This window comes from Mustela nivalis (genome assembly GCF_964662115.1).
Source record: "Mustela nivalis genome assembly, contig: HAP1_SCAFFOLD_749, whole genome shotgun sequence".
Taxonomy (NCBI): Eukaryota; Metazoa; Chordata; class Mammalia; order Carnivora; family Mustelidae; genus Mustela; species Mustela nivalis.
In genome coordinates, this window is record NW_028135914.1 from 280,626 (window position 1) to 295,630 (window position 15,005).

Consider the following 15,005-nt stretch of genomic DNA (forward strand, 5'->3'; position numbering starts at 1 on the left):
TTTAAATAACTTATTTTCGCAGTTAAATTTAAGGTGGTTATAAAAGAAAGAAACTAGATTTAGGGAGACTAGTCTAGAAGCCATCAGTGTTTCAGGAGAGAGAAGCAGAAGGCCAGGGCTGGGACAGAGAGACGGACATAGAGAAGACACAACTATGATAAGGAGGACAGAGTCCAGTAGAGTCCTGTGTTACCTCCAGGTTTCTCTAACTGGCCACTGGAGGACTACTTAACAGGATAGGAGATGGAGGAGTAGCCAGCCAGCCAGCAGGTGGCAGAGAAGAACAGATATTACACAGTTTGGGATACGTTCAATTTTAGAGTCTGGGGACATATATCTAACTCAGCTAACTGTCCCATTACATATTCAAGTCTGTAATGCAGGAAGAGGTTTTGTACAAAGATAGAGATTAGGTCATCATAACCACACAGTAGGTTGTTGAAAGAAAAAAACAAGGGAGGAGAGCCCATGGGAGAGTTTGTGGATGGAGAAATGGCAAGAAGATTGAAACCTGGTTAACACTTATCGGAAAAACCAGAAGAAATAAAATCTACAAGGGAGATGGGGAAAGAACAAGGCAGAACTTCTAGTAGAATCACAGGAATCAAGAGTACAGGTTTTAAAATAGTAACCAACAGTGTCAAATGGTATAAATGGTCTCTTTAGATAAGGGCTGAAAAATGCTCATTAATTTGACAATTAAGAGGTTTTTAGTGACTTTAACAAGAATAATTTTAATAAAGTAACGTAGGTATGTGAGTTAGCTCTTTCTGAGAACGAAACCACTTTTAGATTTAGTGGCTTCAAACACAACCAGTTATTTAGCTCATGAAACCATGGGTTGACAGCCTTGGCTGGGCTTGGCTAAGTGTTTCTAGTCTGGGCCAGAACTGACTGATCTCAGGCAAGATCGCTCACGGATCAGCAGTCAGTGGGGGGGGGGGGTGTTCCCTGCTTGAGCGAGTGGGGAATCTCCCCATGTGGTTTCACGTTCGCCAGTAGTCTAACACGGCTTACTTGCTCAGGTGAAGTTCACAGGGTTCCAAAAGTAAGAATGGATGTACTTAGAGATTCTTGAAACTCTTCTCAGAACACATATCCATCTCCTTTCTATAGCATTGTGTATACCAAAGAAAGATAAAAATCTGCTCAGATCCAAAGGGTGGGAAGGGTCCAGTGAATTACAATTTCTCAGTCTCTTGCAGCACCAGCAAACAGTTCCTGGAATTCTGGTTATCCGCCATAGGCACAGCCCTTTAAGGACAAAAATGGCCTCAATTTATTTTAGAATGAGCTTTTTAAATGTCAGAACAACAACAACAAAAAAAAAGCATGGCGAATTTCTACAGCCCTTTATGTCCACAGAGAGTTAAAGACTCACAAATTTCCCCTGCCCCACCAAGGCAGCAGAATAAATCATTCTCCTTAGCAGAAAGCTAAGGCCTCATTTAACCTAGCCACCTTATTTTTTTAAATGCAAGTCCAGAAGACTTCTGGCTTCTAGTAGTGCAAGGGCCAGGTTATTAACATGTACGCTCCTGTTGAAAACAACTTTAGAAAGCTGGATAAAATATTACAAAAGAGCTTCTGAGAAGCAACATACAGACAACAGGACAGTAAGGAATTACCAGGCCCAAGTGGAAAATATAACAAAACCCAGAGATTTATGCCAGCACAGGAAGCAATTTTGCCCTGAAGGTATATGACTTTTCTGAGAATGGGACCAAAATCAAAGCCCAGAACTGAACAAACCTGGGAAGCTGAATCAGACTCCTTCTTGGTCAGCCAGACCCTAAAGAAGTGACAGAGCCTGGGTAGAATTTCAGTCAACAAAAGACACCACTCCTGACATTTCCAGTCACATGACAGAAGTATGGGATGGCCCCCAATCCATTTTTCTAGGATAGTTCTGATTTATGATTGTTAAGTATTAATAGCACGTCTTCCATTTAAAATTGTCCCAGTTTGGACAATATATTGTTTGGCCACTTGCATTAATTTCCCATGGCTGCTATAACAAATCACAACTAACTTAGTGGCTTAAAACAACACAAATTTATTATTTTACAGTTCTGGAGGTCAGAAGTCTGCAGTGAGTCTCAATGAGCTAAATTCAAGATGTCAGAAGGCTGAATTCTTTTCTGGAGGCTGTAGGGAGAATCCTTTTTGTTGACTCTTCCAGCTTCAACAGGCTGCCCACACTCTTGGCCCATGACCCCTTCCATCTTCAAAGCCATCGGTGATTGGCTGGTCTTTTCACATCATATAATTCTGACACTGATTCTGCCTTCCCCTTTCTCATTTGACTCCCATAATCATATTGGATCCGACCATATAATCCAAGATAGTCCTATTCTAAGGTCAGCTGATTAGCGGCTTTAATTTCATTTTCAACCTTAATTTTCCCTGGCCATATTAAAAAACATATTCACAGGTTCTGGAGATTAGGATGTAGGCATCTGTAGGGGGTCACTATTCTGCCTACCTTGTCATCCAATAGGCTTCCCAAATTTAGCATGCCCCCAAATTGGCTCTTGGCTTTCTCCAAATCTTCTCCTTCTGCAGCTTCCTATCTCAGTAAATTATGTACCATTCATTCAGCTGCTCAAGCCAAAAGACTCGTGTGCATTCTCAAACCTCTCTTGCTCTTAAACTACATATCTAATCAACACATACTGTAAGCTCTTAGTTTACCTTTAAAACATGTATTCAAACATATTTCATCCCCCTCCAACCCATTACCATCTACTCCAAATCACTGTCTCTCTCATTTAGACTATTGCTAGGCCCTATGTGGTCTCCAGCTTCTGTTTTGCCTACCCCATTTTCTGCCCCAGTTTATCTTCCACAAGGCAGCCAGAGAGATCATCTTAAAACATAAATTGCATTATGGTCACTCCTCTACTCAACCGAGCTAATGATTTCTCATCACTTGGAATAAAAGGCCAAAGTCTTCACCATGGCTTGCAAAGCCTTTCCGAATGTGGTCCATTGCACCCTGTTCTACCTCATCTGTTACTTTGGCTCTAGGACACTGTAAATATGGTATCTCCTACCTCTTTTCTTCCTGTGACTCTAGGAAAAATGTTCAGGTGATTGCCGGGCTAGCAAACCAGAGCTAGGATAGTGCTATTATCAAAGGGGAACATATGGGATTATTTTGTTCTCTGCTTATATTTAGATATTTTCATAACCAAGAAGAAAACGTTACTGAAGCTTAGATCCTTTCTCTAGGCTTTGTGAAATAAACCACCAGTGGCCCAGTAGGATCAGTTCTGTGCCAGAGTTTTGGAGGGTATTAAAGCATGACAATAACTAGGTTTAATAATAGCCTTTGCACTAAGACCTTGGGGGATTTCTGGCAGCCTCAATTACTCCAGTTCTTACTTTCTTTTGCCCTGTATTATCTTTAGTTGCCCTTGAATGCAGAGAGACTTTCAGCCGGAAATTTTCAATTTCCTATTTCAAACTTGCCACAAAAAATGTCCACCTCTCCCACCATATATTCTGTATACATGTACAGATATTCTGTAGATGGTATAGACTCTGCTTCATTTCATGTGATTCTGTTTGCTTAATTATTGTTTTCTCCTCTTAATTGCTCACAGTAATCTAACTCTACTGTGCTTGCTAATGAGCACAGCTTAGACGTTCCACATATAACGAGCTTCAAGAGTCTTTCTCTCATTATCGTCACTAAATGTTCCCATATATATTCTCACTTGACATGTATGAAAGCAAAAATAATAAAAACTATAAAATTCTATGGTGATCTGAGGAAGTGTAATGTTCATAAGTAGAAAGTTGTGGCTTTAGCTTATACTTATAAAATGCTAGCTTTGAAAGAACCTGGAAAAATCATTTAGTTAGCCCCTTTGTTTTAATATGAGGAAACTGAAGTTCAGAGACATGGCATGCCTTTGCTGGAGTCACACAATGACAAACCCAGCCAGCTCCTGGTCCTGTAAGATTCCCACTGTGGAGCCTTTGTCCTTAAGAACACATTGCTTCTCCTGTTACTTAAATTGAGTTTCTGCAAATAAATGGACTAGCATGTCCCCTGGGTTGTTATTTATAACTGAAAACTTGAAAACAATCTAGGTAGCTAACATTAAGAAAACCAAAAAATAAATGGTGATATACTTAGGTAATATTCTCTAAATATTATATAATTATATATGGATATTATAATTATATAATATTACACAAATATTAAAAATAATTTTTAGAGATACTTAACAGGGTCAGTCAGTAGAGCATGGAACTCTGATCTCAGGGTTATGAGTTTGAGTCCGATGTTGGATGTAGAGATGGCTTCAAAATAAAATCTTAAAAAAATTATTTTTAGAAAATATCTAATGACCTTTTGAGACCTCACAATATAATGTTGAATGGAAACACGTCAGGCTACCAAACTGAATATAGTGTGGTAGCAATTTTGTTTTATCTATGTGGTAAGAGTAGGACACATCAAAAAGAGCTTTTGAGATGACAGGACTGCAAATTACTTTCGTTCCCTTTTAAAAACTTTTCTGTTTTACAGATTTTCTACAATTTGCATGTTTTCATTAAATTTATAATTAGAACAAAATTGCAGTTTTTTAAGAGAAAAAGATATGATCAAGACTTAATAACTTGAAAGAGATTTTTTTTCTCGGACTGAGGGGGCAATTGCAGAGGATTATGAAGAAATTTATAGAAAGAAGAGCTGTTTTCACAACTGCTGTTGAATTATTAAGTGGCAAAACTTGGGCCAAGTAAAGAAGACAAGTCAGCACCTGATGCTGTTATATTTCTTCCAGTGTCTTCTTTCTCCAAACAATATTTGCTGAGGGTCAGAGGCCATTTCTATGAGCATGCATTGTTGTGTATGTTGGCAGCACTAATGAGGTGAAATGTAACTTTTCTTTTTACGTATGTGTGTGTGTATAAGTGACTGTTTGTGTTCACAAGGCTGATTCTACCAGTCCTCTAGTGATGTGACACTGGGTGGCTAACTTAAGGCTCTGTTTTCTCATCTTTTAAATATAAGATCATGAAAGTTTCTGAGCTTTAGAAATAACGTTTTGATTGTTTGCCTCTCCCAGGGTGAATCAGATAACTTCTGCCACAAAGCTTTGTGGAGAATCATATTATACTCTAAGCTGTGGGCAGAGTCAAAATAAGAGATACAGGCAAAGCTTTGAGTTGAGGCAAAATCCTAGTTAACAAGTCAGAGAGCCAGGTCCAAAGGCTTTACCTATCCCAGAAAAAGGACTAGATCCTGCCAGAGAGTAGCAGAGTGATCCTGAAGGAACTGTAAGTTGAGGGTGCCTGGGTGGTTCAGTGGGCTGAGCCTCAGCCTTCAGCTCAGATTATGATCTCAGGGTCCTAGGATGATCTCAGGGTCCTGGGATCGAGCCCCACATCGGGCTCTCTGCTCAGCAGGGATCCTGCTTCCTCCCGCTCTCTCTCTGCCTGCCTCTCTGCCTACTTGTGATCTCTCTCTGTCAAAGAAATAAATAAATAAACTTTTAAAAAGGAACTATAAGTTGAGAGAGGGTAAGAAGGTAGTCCTGGGGGCGCGGCCGTCCGGGTCTCGGAGCGAGCGCACGTGGGCCGGCCAGACCCAGCGGAGGCAGCGTCCGGGTGCTCGCGAGGAAATGGAGGGCGAGGCGCTGCTCAGAGCTCGGGAACAGTGTGGGCTGAGTTTCGCCCCGAGAGGGGAGAGCGAGGAAGGAGAAGCTCTGACGGCCGGAGAGGAGAAAGGGAGGATCGCGAGCTAGAGCAACCCGACGGCCATGGAGGCCCAAGAGACGATGGAACGCCTTCGGGAGTTCCCGGAACATCATAAAATGATCCTGGACCGATTGAATGAACAGCGAGAGCAGGATCGGTTTACTGACATCGCCCTGATTGTCGACGGACACCATTTTAAGGCCCACAAGGCTGTTTTGGCTGCTTGCAGTAAGTTCTTCTACAAATTCTTTCAGGAGTTTACTCAGGAACCTTTGGTGGAGATAGAAGGTGTTAGTAAAATGGCCTTCCGTCATTTAATTGAGTTCACATATACAGCAAGGAGAAGAAGAAGCCAATGATGTATGGAAAGCAGCAGAGTTCCTACAAATGCTAGAAGCTATCAAAGCTCTTGAAGTCAGGAACAAAGAAAACTCCGCTCCATTAGAGGAAAAATACCACAGGAAAAAGCGAGGCAAAAAAAAAAAAAAAAAAAAGAAAAGATTGCAGAAACTTCAAATGTTATCACTGAGTCATTGCCCTCTGCAGAATCAGAACCTGTTGAAATTGAGGTGGAGATTGCCGAAGGCACAATCGAAGTGGAAGATGAAGGCATCGGAACGTTGGAGGAAGTGGCTTCTGCCAAGCAGTTCATAAAGTACATTCAGAGCACAGGGTCCTCTGATGATTCCGCCCTGGCACTGTTGGCAGATATTACCAGCAAGTACCGGCAAGGTGATAGAAAAGGGCAGATAAAAGAAGAAGATGGTTGTGCATCTGACCCCACAAGCAAACAGGAACATATGAAATCACACTCCACTGAGAGTTTCAAGTGTGAAATATGCAATAAAAGGTTTCTTCGGGAGAGCGCATGGAAACAGCACCTCAACTGTTACCACCTCGAAGAAGGTGGAGTCAGTAAGAAGCAAAGAACTGGGGAAAAAAATTCACATATGTCAATACTGTGAGAAACAGTTTAACCACTTTGGACATTTTAAAGAGCATCTTCGAAAACATACAGGTGAAACACCTTTTGAATGTCCAAATTGTCATGAACGATTTGCTGGAAATAGCACCCTCTAATGTCATCTGACTGCATGCCAGACTGGAGTAGGGGCAAAAAAGGGAAGAAAGAAGCTTCATGAATGTCAGGTCTGTAACAGTGTGTTTAACAGCTGGGACCAGTTCGAAGATCATTTGGTAATACACACTGGAGATAAACCCAACCATTGTACTTTATGTGACTTGTGGTTTATGCAAGGAAATGAATTAAGGAGGCATCTCAGTGATACTCACAATATCTCAGAGCATCTAGTAACTGAAGAAGTTCTTTCAGTAGAAACACGTGTGCAGACTGAACCTGTGACGTCAATGACTATTATAGAACAAGTTGGGAAGGTGCATGTGTTACCATTGCTTCAGGTTCAGGTGGATTCAGCACAAGTGACTGTGGAACAGGTCCATCCTGATCTGCTCCAGGACAGCCAAGTGCATGATTCACATACGAGCGATCTTCCAGAGCAGGTCCAGGTGAGTTATCTAGAAGTGGGTTGAATTCAGACTGAAGAAGGTACTGAAGTACACGTGGAGGAGCTGCACGTCAAGCAGGTAAATCAGATGCCAGTAGAAGTACAGACCGAACTTCTAGAAGCCTACTTGGATCAAGTGACCCCTGAAATCATGAACCAGGAGGAGAGAGAGCCCACCCAAGCAGATTGTGCTGAGGCTGTCAGGAAAGATCACGAAGATGCTGTTGGTTTAGAGACCAAATCAACAGTGGATTCCCAAGCTGAAAGGGCAGGGAAAGAGAACAGAACACCTATGCCTGTTTTAGAACGAAATAACAAATGAATATATTTTTAAATTTATGTTTTGGGTTTTTGAACTGATGTTGGGCAGTGTGACTGTCCTTGGGCTAACAGACAAGTGGACCAAAGTTAAGTCTTTCCTGTTGTGAACTGTTTCTGTTGAAACAGATTTCCCCCCACTTAATGCCACAGAGGAGATATCTTTCCCATAAGTGAATGGGAAGCTTTGAGAAGTGTTATTTCTGAAAACTTAAATGGATTATATTCTTACTATATAGTTGGGTACGAATATCTATTTTCATTGTGATGAGGGTTCTCCCTTCTCTCTTTCCCAGGTCACGTCCTTTCTCAGATTTTTTCCATATTGTAAAATCAAGTGTAAAATCATTAGAATACAAATTTATGTATTCTAATGCATGTTAGAAAATTGAATGTATAGGAAACACAAGGCTGCATGAAGAAAAGTACATTGTTACTGTGCAGTTAAGTTTTTGGCTTCTGGCTTGCTTTAGTTTGAACAACCTTCTTGTCTTTACTGATAGTCACGGATGGCATCTCTGCAACAGGAACAGAGTGGTGGTGGCAAAATTTCTAGAATGTACAAAACAAAAAACCACACCCATGTGCCTTTTCAAAACCAACAAAACTTCTATAAAGTGTCTCTGGTTCTTTCAAAGTTTGTGTTGTAAGGAGCAATGTAGGTGATGCTGTAGTAGTTTATGTTTTTGCTTATAATGACAACTACCAATTCTTTTTCTTGGTAACTTAAGTTAGGTTGAAAAGTATCATTTAATGGCAACCGAAGGGCCATTTCCAATTGGGAAAATTCATTTATATCAGTGATAAACTTTTTTTTTTTTGATGAAAAGTTGCACTAATATTTTACCACCAGATGAAAAAAAGATGAGCATCATTTAAAAATTAATGTATTTAAAATAAAGTACAGAGAAAAACATGTATATAACATATCAGGCTTTGTTTTGAATGAATCTTTTCCCCCCGATCCTTAATGTAAAGATCTTGTGCTATAACTTTTAAAGCCATACAAATAAGAGTGCTAAACTGTGGACTTAAAAGTAGGTGTGTAAATATTTTTAATCAGTATTACTTGGGAAATAAAATATAACAACCACATAAAATAAACCAATATGCTATTTTCTTTACCTGTTAAATATTGGGAGATACTTACATTTTTAAAGTAAAGCTTAAAATTATGTGTTTAAAAAAAAAAAAAAGAAGAAGGTGGTCCTTGGACAAGGGTCTAATTTCTGTTTTTGCTTGTACCCTTATTTATCTATCTGTCTGATTATCTATCTATCTACAACTTTGGAAAATTCCAAACCTATGTTAAATAGAAAGAAATATGTAACAAACCCTTATATATCCATTACCAAGCTTCAACAAAATGAATGTTTCATCTATCATCCCACCCATTCCCCCTCCCTGGTTAATGTTGAAATAATAATTCTATTACTACATCTGTAGATACTTTGGTATGTATCTCTTAAAGATACAGACTTTTATTTAATATGACCACAGATTATCAGAACTAAAAAGTTAGTGATTTCTGTTAAAGGTGCAGTTTGAAGACTTGTCCCACAGAGAAGTGAGTGGAAGGGTCTGATACACTTGAACAGTCAAAGGAGCACCCTGGCATCCCAGGCCCACTAGTCTGACATCACTCCTTCCCCTGGCACTGCGGAGTGGAAAGCTTTGAGAACCACTTGGGTCACCATCCACTGAGTAGGAAGTTGGCAGATTCGGTACAGAGCTTTGCACTATATAGGTACTAAAGACCTAAGTCAGGACTCAGACTCTGGAAGAGTCCTTCAAATAGACCCCAAACAGGGAGGTCCCTTTGCTGGTCAGGGAGGCATCTATGCAGAGATACGTGGAGGTAGGAGAGCACAGGATGGGAAGCCCAAGACCCCCATCTCCATCTGACCTCAGATCAGCCACTTACCTTCAGATGCATCATTTGCAAAGTGAGGACAGCATTGGTCTTTGCATGAATTAAATGAAATTCGGTATGGGATAACACCTAACACATACTGGGCATTGAATACATTTTAGCTGATATAATCTAAATATATCTGCCAAACTGAAAGACTAACATGCTGAGAAACTGACAAGATACCATTTTTCAAGAATTTTGGAAAAATGGATTTGTCATATTTCTGCATATTAGTGTATGTTAATTTACATAAATTATTTTGTGTTCTCCCAATGACCTAATTCTAAGCCCATGGATTAAGCTAACCTCTCGCAAACTAATTCCAGTCCAGGATTCACAATCACTGCACTAGGTGGGACAAAGGCACTCTTCAATAAAGGGGGGGGGGGGCATCTAAGGGATTATTCTTCCGAGCATGATATAGCCAGAGGTAAGGAGACCAACTGACAAGTGTCCCAGATCCTAGGCACATTAAGTGGCCCCGAGACTGGGATTCAAATGTACATATCTTTCTTTTACTGTTCTCTCTTGAGAAAATGAGACTCAGAAACATTTTGAAGTGTGATTCATAGTGACTCCATCTGCATAAAATCAGGGCTCGGAGCTTTCGTCTTACAGGGGAACTGTTATGTGACGTGACATTATTTGCTATGATTCACCACTGCATATCAAAGAGGAAAGATGGGTAGTGAGAGGCCCCCTATCTAGGGGTTAGGGAGGTGTTAGTGAGCACAAGGGGAAAGGATGAGGATGGCTTGTCAGGGCAGCAATGAGGAGGCAGCAGGCTGATGCAGACTGAGGTCCTGGAAGGTGAATTTTTCCTTTGCTAAAACAGAGCTGAGTTCAGCTGGGACAAACAGTAGCCCTGAATGTATCCGAGTTTCTTTCCCTTTTAGCTGTCCCTGGCAGAGGCAACCCACCTGGCAGCAGTAGTAGGATTTTCTGGATTTTTAGCCAAACTTCCTGCTTCCCAGGAGGACCATTCTCTGCTCCCCCAGGGTAATGGGCTGTGAGTTTTTCCTGATTAAACTGCTTTTGTTTTCCAGCTCACCAAAATCTGGCTCTTGACACAGAACCCGACACTGTCCACCATCAGCTATAAAAACAGGAATGAAATGTTTGCTTGGCACTTGTCAGCCCAGAATTGTGACTGAATGAATTTTGGTAATCCTCCGTTGTCATGGAGATGTGGAAATAGAAGGCTCCAGATGGGGTGTACACAGGCAAAACCACAAAGATGGGGTAGTGTGAACTGATGGTTTCCTCTGGCTCCTCTGACATTAAAATTCAAGCTCAAGAAAGCTCCTGATCCACATAAATCACTTACCACTCTGCTCACCAGCCCGAATACGCCCATCCCCAAACTATCATAAATCTTTTTTCCCTCTTTCCCTCCACTCTCACTTTCATTTTCCCCAAACACACTCTTTTGCATTTGACTGCCTTTAATAAATGTGTTTTTTTTTTAATATGGGATGCCAATTCCCTGAGAACTGCAGCTCTCTGATATTAAAGGGGCCCTTGATTCACCCTAACCTTTTATTAAGCAAGGGATGAAATGGGAATTTCAAGGTCCTGCACAGAAGTGCTCTCTCTGGACAACTGAGATAGTGACTGTAAAAATATATTCCTGGGAGTGAGTGTGGGTTAGAGAACTCTGTCTTGGAAAAAGAGGGAACCATTTATTACCTCTTTTGCTTCCAAAGGGCTGTAGTGTCGTAGGATACCAGGAGAAAAGTAGCAGCTCTTGAGTGTTCTGGCTGAGACTGAACCAGGGAACTGGAAGATAGTCTAAAGACAAACACTAAAGTCTAAATAAAGCCAGAAATGCCCACTGGAGATGACCTGGGGGAAATGATCTTGGGTGAAGTTGGGGAGGTGCCCGTGTTCATCACAGGTAGATAAACTGACAAGTGGGAAAACAATGATAGAAAACGGGCTCTCTGGTTCTTAATATCAAGCCCAACTGAATTTAAATGCAGCTTTGCACTTGTCAGCTATAGAGGGTCACAGGGACAAACTTGAAAGCCAAGGCACAGGCTGGTGGGTTTATCGTGACATTCCCACCTCTCACTCTTTGTGTTTCTGCTTCAATGAGACCGCTCCTGATGCTGTAAGTTACATAAGAAGAAAATATGCCAGCCCCCCAGTTTAGTGGGGTCGTATAGACAATCAATAACCTGGAAGGTTGGAAAGAGAACAGGGAAATGTTGAGGGTGGTTTGTGTTGCTATCCTCTGCGTCCACACTCATCTTGGCTCTTGGGTTTAGTCTCTGCCCTGGAATCTGCCCTTCCTTGGGAGGGATTCTTTGTCTTTCTATCAGGACACAGCCTCCCATTCTCATACTGACCTCCTCCTTCTAGCCCTTTTACTTTTTTACTACTGATACCTTTCTTCTCCCATCTCATCACTCCATGTGGTCCCTAGACAAGTCCTGTTCTCTGAGTCATCAGCTGCCCCGTGGTTTCAGGTCCTTCCCTATCCACCCGGAGCCCACATTCATTATTCCATCCATTCGAACCTTACTGTGGCTTAAGATGCCTCTCCTTTCTAGTTTACTCATGTGCACTTGTTGAAAGTACTCTTTAAAGGTTTTTCTTCCTTTGTTTATCTTTGTCTATCTAGTCTATCAAGCTTTCCTTTGGCCCTTTACTTTTCTTCCTCCGTACACTCTCAAGGTGACCTTCTAGATAAGACTTGCATTCTGACACTCCTGAGTCCTTGATTCTCCTCTGCTAACTTGTCTGTAATCAAGACCTATGACCTATTTTGTATTGTCTCCTAAAGGCCCATGTAAACCCCCACTGATTCATAGGCCTGGGATTGGATTGAGGGAAGTGAAAGAGGTCTCTCAATTATTGGGTCGTTAATGACCTGAGCTTCTGTTCCTTTGTGGTTTTTATTAGCCGCGCTCATTTGATATACGTCACCACTGGTTAGTGGATCCCATTTTAATTCCACCTTTTTTAACAACCACATCCAAGAAAGCAATGAAAAACCTAAAACTTGCATCAGAACATGTCTCCACTCTTCTGGAATACTGACCTGACACCATATGCTACGATAAACAGATTGGCCGTGTTCACTGCTCTTTCCTACTGGTGATAAGGGGAACTGACATGGGCTTGGCAAAGCCCCCCAGATTAACGAAAAGGAATCACAATCAAACATGCTATGTCTGAGCCCAAAGAGGAAAGCGATTCTATAGGAATGAGGACAGACGTGAAACCTGGTATACCAGACCCTGACAAGTACTTCATTTCTCATGGAGAGTATCCTAGGATCCTCTGGGAGTTTGGACTTCTGTGGTCTCTGTCTGCCCACCAAAGGTGCCAGACAGAGAAAACAATGCCTGGTTTGTAGTTCTAACAACAGTGGCAGCATGTTCCTGACTTTGTGAAGAGAAAATGAGTTCATGCCATAGGAATAAAAAGAAAGAAAGAAAGAAAAGATGTGAAAAATTAATTTTGTTGCTCAGTTTTTAGTTCTCAAGTATGAATAAAAAGATAAAGGTGATTTTTCTAAAACCTCCTACTGGAATATTAATTTCAGTCATGAAAAATAGCTCTGAAACAGAGATACTATTTTAGGTGAGGTGGTTTTTTTCCACTGATTTTTTTTTTTTTTTAATTTCAAGCTTATAGAGAAATGAATAGAAGAGTTTGATGAACACCTGGGTATTCTTCACCTGATTTCACCAATTTTTAACATGTGATGTAGACTGGGTGGTTAATGTCTTTTGATAGTATTGGCAGTTTTGTGTTCATTTATGATTTAAACAATTTAAAGACAAATGTTTATTGAGAACAAACCCATAGGGACCAGACACTGCTCCGTGCCCAGAGATACACTGGTGACAAGGACACACAAAATCCCCATCCTCGTGGAACTTAGGTTCATCTTGTAGGGAAGACAGACAGAAAATTAATGAATATAACATGAATGCAATGTAATTTATGGTAGTAATAACTTAACTGATTCAGTTTTAAATGCCTATAAGCCAATTGACTAATTTATGGAATTTGATCATGCTATTCAAAATGTCTGTGACTCGGCTCGGCGCGGGGCTCGCGCACTGCTCCGGCTCCCTGCCCCTGGTCCTCAACACTTGGCCTTTTAAGAATGCAACCGAAGCGGCATGGAGGACGTTAGCCTCTGGAGGCTCTGCCCTGGATGCGGTTGAGCAGGGCTGTGCCGTGTGGGAGCGGGAGCGGCGTGACGCACCGTGGGCTTCGGAGGGAGTCCCGATGAGCTCGGAGAAACCACACTGGACGCCATGATCATGGACGGCACGACTATGAACGTAGGAGCGGTAGGAGATCTCAGGAGAATTAAAAACGCAATTGGTGTGGCTCGGAAAGTGCTGGAACATACAGCACACACGCTGTTGGTGGGAGAGTCAGCCACTAAGTTTGCTGAAAGTATGGGGTTTATCAATGAGGACCTATCTACCGCTGCTTCTCGAGCCCTTCACTCAGACTGGCTTGCTCAAAACTGCCAGCCAAACCACTGGAGGAATGTTGCACCGGATCCTTCAAAATACTGTGGGCCTTACAAGCCACCTAGTATCTTAAAGCAAGAAGGTCCTACCCATAAAGAAACAGGAGATAATTACGGTCAGGATACAATTGGCATGGTCGTAGTCCATAAGATGGGACGTACTGCTGCTGGTACATCTACAAACGGTATAAAATTCAAAATACCTGCTCGAGTTGGAGATTCGCCAGTCCCCGGAGCGGGCGCCTACGCAGAGGACAGCGCGGGAGCGGCTGCAGCCACCGGCGACGGCGACATTCTGATGCGCTTTCTTCCCAGCTACCAAGCTGTAGACTATATGAGAAGAGGGGAAGATCCAACTGTAGCCTGCCAGAAAGTGATTTCCAGAATTCAGAAGTATTTTCCAAACTTCTTTGGGGCCGTGATGTGTGCCAATGTCACTGGAAGTTATGGTGCTGCTTGCAGTAAACTTCCCACATTTACTCAGTTCAGTTTCATGGTTTATAATTCTCTGAAAAACCAGCCAACTGAAGAAAAAGTGTACTGCATCTAATCCATCTTTTCTGTCGGCATCTCTAGAATAAAGAGGAAAGAAACAAAGGCGGAAAAGGTGACTCACTGTCCTCGGGTTCTACGCCTTACGCCTCACGCCTCACGCATCCGACCTTCCTTGTGTAGAACAGGCACAACAATAAATGTGTGCTGAAGCAGCACTTTCCCTTTCAAAAAAAAAATGTCTGTGACTCTTTCGTAGAATGCAATCATAGGGTCAGAAGCCCACGCAGGACCAGCAAACACAGGGTCTGTTGACCACCAGGCCCAGCTGACACGTCCTTTAAGAAGTTTGCCTGAGAAGGGCAGACTAAGGGTTAGTCTGGGGGTGGAGGGGGACTTGGGAGACTCTACCCAGTGTGGAAGTGGACCCCACCTTCACACTGGGTACTCCGGAAATGCAGTGGGGGTGGCAGTGAAGAGGAAGTTATGTGGAGGGAGGGCGGCTGAGGGGGGTGGGACACAACCCAAGACCCCA

The 15,005-nt window shown here is 42.0% G+C and overlaps 1 protein-coding gene and 2 pseudogenes across 3 annotated transcripts in view; all 3 read left to right on the top strand.

The window, feature by feature from the left end:
- The window catches only part of LOC309857469 (uncharacterized protein), a 258,540-nt gene that overhangs the window by 190,780 nt on the left and 52,755 nt on the right, over positions 1 to 15,005 (top strand). The gene's annotated exons all lie outside the window — the stretch shown is intronic.
- Positions 5,641 to 7,762, top strand: LOC309857473 (zinc finger protein 131 pseudogene; annotated as a pseudogene). Its single transcript has one exon. The product of its transcript is annotated as a zinc finger protein 131 pseudogene (transcript).
- Positions 13,519 to 14,567, top strand: LOC309857471 (N(4)-(beta-N-acetylglucosaminyl)-L-asparaginase pseudogene; annotated as a pseudogene). Its single transcript has one exon. The product of its transcript is annotated as a N(4)-(beta-N-acetylglucosaminyl)-L-asparaginase pseudogene (transcript).